Source organism: Peromyscus leucopus, chromosome 2 (assembly GCF_004664715.2).
Source record: "Peromyscus leucopus breed LL Stock chromosome 2, UCI_PerLeu_2.1, whole genome shotgun sequence".
NCBI classification, from domain to species: Eukaryota; Metazoa; Chordata; class Mammalia; order Rodentia; family Cricetidae; genus Peromyscus; species Peromyscus leucopus.
In genome coordinates, this window is record NC_051064.1 from 72199896 (window position 1) to 72205790 (window position 5895).

The following is a 5895-nucleotide window of genomic DNA, read 5'->3' on the forward strand; positions in this document are numbered from 1 at the left end:
TGGACCACAGTCCTGGTATTGTTAGTGTTTGCAAACAGTTTCTCTAGGTTTGTGTACAACCTTCTGGTACAACCTTGCGGATTTAGTCATTCTAGGAGTTTCTTTGTTGGTTATATGGGGTTTTCTACATCAAGCCTCAGACTGCCTGTCAACAAAGTGATTTATTCCTAATCTATATACCTCTCATTTATTTTTCTTACTGAATTAGCTAGGAGGACTCCCAGTATGAATTGAAGGGTATCGGTGGGAGGGAACATCCTTGTTTTGTTTCCCTCTTAGAAGAGTTTCTGGTTTCTAAATGTTGAGTAAAATATGTGCTGTTTTTTGTTATTATACTTTCTCAAGATGTGTAAGTTTCCTACTTCTAGTTCACTGAAAAAAATGTCTTCCTTCTGATTAGTGGTTGCTCAGTACACCTTCAGTTTTAATCTATTTGCATTCTTACAGCTCAGGTGTGTCCACACAGTGGACATGCAATATTTGAATTGTTAAAGAAAAATTAGGTCATTTAAAAATATGATTTACTACATTATGTCTAAAGTATTTGGCATAAGTGTCTCTTTTGATCTTCTTACTTTGCTGTGCAGTTTTCGAGACAGTGCCTTGGTCACCCCTCTTCCACTGGGAGAGGACACTCCTTAGAAACAGGTTCAAGGTGGAAGGACTTATTTTGGCTGTAGTTTGAAGGTAGAGTTTGAAGGGCCAGACCTTCATGGTGGGGAACGCATAGTAGACTTCTCAGTGGCTGGAGTGTGTCGCTAGGACTCTGCACATCCTAGCATCCCAGGAAGCAGAGAGGGAGAACGCTGACACCCATCCAGCCTCTTTCCTTTTGTTTATTTTGGACCCTGTATTCACGGTGAGGCTTTCGTTCCTGGTTAACTTTTCCTAGAAAGGGAAGGCCTCATGGATGCACCCGGAGGTGTGCCTTCTAGGTGATTCTAGAACTGGTCAAGTTGACAGGGAAGATGGACCATCACATAGCATCTCGCAGCATTGCCCAGGCTGGCCTCAAACTTGCAATCTTCCTGCCCCAACCTCCTGCTTGCTGGGATCACAGTCTTACCCCACAGTAGTACCTGGTTAAGATGGACCATCTCCCACTTTTTCTATTGGTTTGCCTTCCCTAAAATAAGGTGATCACTTCCTACCTCAATTCTGTTTATTTTGGTAAATATAAAATATAAAAAATTAATTTGGCCTCTGTAAGCCACTTCTCTTAGTGGTCACCTGATTTCAGCAAGTGTCCCTGGCTGCCTGAGGTCTGCCATGTGAGTACTTGCACTGGCCTCTGGGCTAACAAAGCCCACACTGTCCTTCACTCTACCCCTGGGGCTGCTTTTTTCTCTGGGTCCAGTTCTCTGTATTCGAAAACATAACAGATATTATTAAAAATACCTATAGTCTGTATTCATTTATGTTTAACCATGTAATTTTTTATTACTTTTTTTTAATCACCTTTAAAAGTTATTTTTATATTTCCAGCTTGTGCCTTGTGTTTCTTTCTCCTCCTGGGACTAACTTTCGACCTTATCTTATTGCAGTATAGTGGCATATTGATAACTCCCTGGTATAGTTTTCTTTCAGTACAAATCTTTTTTTTTTTTTTTTTTTTTTTTTTCGTTTTTTGAGACAGGCTGACAGGCTTTCTTTGTGTAGCTTTGGAGCCTTTTCTTGGAACTCACTCTGTAGCCCAGGCTGGCTTTGAACTCACAGAGATCCACCTGCCTCTGCCTCCTGAGTGCTGGGATTAAAGGTGTGCACCACCACCGCCCGGCTCAGTACAAATCTTATGGTGACATTTTCAGTATTTGCTTTACTGTCTCAATTTATTTTGAAAGATATTTTTGTTAAGTATAGAATTCCTGTTTCCTATTTTTCTCTTTTTTTCTGTAGCTGTATTCGGGTTTCCAGAGGAAAAGAACTGATAAAATGAATATATACATATATATTAATATATAATATATAACATATACAATTCCATATATAATTCTATTAAATCCCTTGTAATACATATGTTAATATATTATATACACATATATAATCATTAACACAATAATAGATATATGTATACACTATATATATAAAACAAGGGGATTTATAAGAGTTGCTTAGGTTCTGTGGTCTGACTAGCCCAACAATGGCTGTCTCTTGATGGAGAGGCCAAGAATCTGGTGGTTGTTCAGTCCATGAGGCTGGATCTCTTAGCTGATCTTTGATCTGTATTGGAATCCTGAAGAAGTAGGTTCTAATACCAGTGAAGGAATGCCTCAGAAGCAGGATAGATGAACTTTCCAGTGAATTAAGCAGGAGAAAGTAAAAGCTTCCTTCTTCCATATCCTTTTATGTGGGCTGCCACCAGTGAATGTGGCCCAGGTTAGGGTTGCTCTTCCCAACTCAAATGATCTAATCAATAAATCCCCCAGGGGCATGTCCAGCTGCTTGAGTTTTAGTTGATTTCAGATGCAGTCAAGTCTTCAGCCAAGATTAGCCATTAGAGCAGGCCATGTTGGCTTTGAACTCACATCCATCCTGCTACCTTAGCCTCATGAGTGCTTTAACTTTTGGCTCTTCTTCAATCTGAACCCACAAATTGAGGACCCATTTTGGAACTAGGAAAGGAAGCTGTTTCCTCTCCAGTATCTTTAGCTTTAGCTATTGACAAAGTTGTTCATTGCACCAGTTGCCAACAAAAAATTATTAAAAATTCTCAGTTCCATTTTTCAAAATTTTGTTTTAACATTTTTTCATTTATTTTACATTCGTACCACAGTTTCCGCTCCCTCCTCTCCTCCCCTTTCTCCCCCTACTCCCATCTACTCCCCTCTACATCCACCCCTCCTCCATGTCCATCAGAAAGGGTCAGGCCTCCCATGGGTTTGAACAAAGCATGGCACATCAAGTTGAGGTAGTTCCTCCCCCTGCAAAAAGGCTGGGTGAGGTAATCCAGCATGGGGAACAGGTTCCCAAAAGCCAGCTAAGCGCCAGGGACAGGTCCTGATCTCACTGCTAGGAGCCTTACAAACAGATCAGGCTACACAACTCTCACACACATGCAGAGGGCCTAGGTTGGTCTCATGCAGGCTCCCTAATTGTTGGTCCAGAGTACATATGCTCTCACGAGTGCTCAGATCAGCCGTCTCTCTGAGTTTCCTGTCATGACCTTGACCCCCCTGGCTCATACAATCCCTCCTCCCCTTCTTCAGGAAGACTCAGGAGCTCTGCCCAGTGTTTGGCTGTGGATCTCTGCATCTGCTTCCATCAGTTACTGTATAAAGGCTCTCTGATGACAAATCGGGCAGTCACCAATCAGACTACAGGAGATGGCCAGTGCAGGCACTGTCTCCACTATTGCTGGGGGTCATCCTTGTGGATTCCTGGGAGTTTCCCTGGGACCAGGTTTCTCCCTAACCCCGAAATGCCTCCCCCTATCAAGATGTCTGTTTCATTACTCTTCACCTCTGCCAGCCCCAACCCACTCCCTCAAGTTCCCATTCTTCTGCTCCCCCATCGCCACCCCCAGTTTACCCAGGAGATCTCTTCTATTTCCCCTTCCCAGGGAAATCCATGCCTCCCTCTTTGGGCCCTCTTTGTTCTCTAGCCTCTCTGGGGCTCTGGATTGTCAGTTACCCTGTGCTTTACTCCTAATATCCACTCATGAGTGAACACATACCATGTCATTTTTTAACTACTGAGTAGTTTTTAACTACTGAGTAGTACTCCATTGTGTAAATGTGCCACATTCTCCTTATCCATTCTTCAGTTGAGGGACATCTTGGTTGTTTCCAGGTTCTGGCTGTTATGAATAAGGCTGCTATGAATGCAGTTGAGCAAGTGTCCTTGTGGTGTGGTTGAGCATCCCTTGGGTATATGCCCAAGGTTGAAATAGCTGGGTCTTGAGGTAGACTGATTCCCATTTTTTTTTTTTTGAGAAATCACCATACTGATTTCCAAAGTGGCTGTACAAGTTTGCACTCCCACCAACAGTGGGAGAGTGTTCCCTTATTCCACATCCTCTCCAACATAAGCTATCATCAGTGTTTTTGATCATAGCCATTCTGACAGGTGTAAGATGGCATCTCAGAGTCATTTTGATTTTCAGCTCCATTTTTTTTAAAAGCAGGCAGTGGTCAGTCTGGGGACAAGAGCAATATCTGTGTGTCATTCTCTCATTGATGAGGGCAGCATGACCAGAGGTGTTAAGAGTGTGGACTAGAGTCAGACTTCCTGAGTCTGAGTCTCAGCCTGCCACTTACTATTAGTAAACTTTAAACTATAATTTACTCACTCTAGGCCAGTTTCCTAGGCTGTAAAACCTGGGTAGTTTGCTAACCTTGTTGGCTTATGAGCATGTAGAAAGGGAAGCTGTAGCCAGACTTTCCATGTATTTGTATGACTACACTCACACTGAGGTGTAGCTAGCTTCCCATGATGATTAATCTTCATGGGCAATTTGGTGGATTTAGAACCACCAATGAAACACACCCTGGACCTGTTTAATAAGGAGGGAGGACCCACCCTTAATGTGGGTAGCACCATCCCAGGAAATGGGATCCTAGACTAACTAAAAAGGAAGTGAGTGAAGTGCCAGTCTTCACCTCACTCGCTTCCTGTGGACTCAGTGCGACTAGCTGCCTCCCCCTGTGCTGTCTTGATGGACTATTTAGGTCACAGTGACCTGCTGATGTTGCCTTTGTCAGTGTTTGTCACAGCATTGAGAAAGTGACACAGTTTTAAGCGTAGATGTGAACACAGTTGTGTGACTCAAGCATCAGGGTTCTTTATCTTTCTCTCAAGGAGGGACAGACACAGGGTGTGCGAATACAGGATGTTGAAGTCCTAATTCTGGAGGCAATGACATAGGGGTTGGGGACCCCTTGGGACGGGACTAGGGTTAGTGCCCTTATAAAAGCTCAGCAGAGACTCCTCGTCCCTTCTACCATGCAGGACACAGCAAGAAGGTGCCCTGTATAAGGAAGTGCTTCCTCACCAGACGCTGTGCCTGCTGGTTCCTCAGTCTCACACTTCCAGCCTCTAGGACAGTGAGTGGTCCACGTGATCCTGATGTTTATGAACCATCTTTTCATGGTACATCATCACAATAGACTGAAGAGACAAGACCGGATGCTTCAAAACCCACACATCTGGCTGTGCCATTCTGCATCTGTGTCCCCTCGTCCCTTCAGGATGTCCTTGAACACAAGGCTTTCGTTGCCTGCCCGTTTCTCCTACCATCACACCCCGGTGCAGAGTGTTACTTGAGTCATACAGACTTTGAAGCTTGTGACCCTTCCATGCCCCTAGGTCTCTATCCCAGATTTTCTGATTTTGTTTCTTCTTCTTGGATTGGCCAGTTCCCTTTCAACCCTCAGAGCCTTCAAGTCCCAACTCCTCCAGGAGACCTCCCCTGAACCCCAAAGTCAGGAATAAAATGCTCTTTCTTCCTCAGCTTTCAAAGTTATCCTACCATATCTGAGTGGTAGGCTTCTGCCTGAGATGGAAGCCACCACGGGGCTCATGTTCTGACAGTGTTTCAGGCTAGACAGTGCTGCATGGCTGTGCTGCCCATGCACTGTGCAGTCCTGGGGCCGCTGACGGCAGGGCACTCCATGGTCAGTACCACTATGCCCTGTGGCTTTGGGGATAGATGGGGCTCACTGTATGTGAGCAGAATCATCTCCTCTGGCTTGAGATGTTTGCAGTAGCACCCATCTGCACAAGCCTTTCCCACTATATGGCTTTCCTAGGTACTTGTGGGTTGGTTGGGAGGAGCTGAAGTGTCGTAGAATAGTAAAACTACCTCTCCTACGAGAGATGGCAGCTCCGTCTTATTGCACATTCATAGGACTCCCGGAGGTAGGCTGAGAAGTGGGCCAAGAGAAGGGACACGTCCTC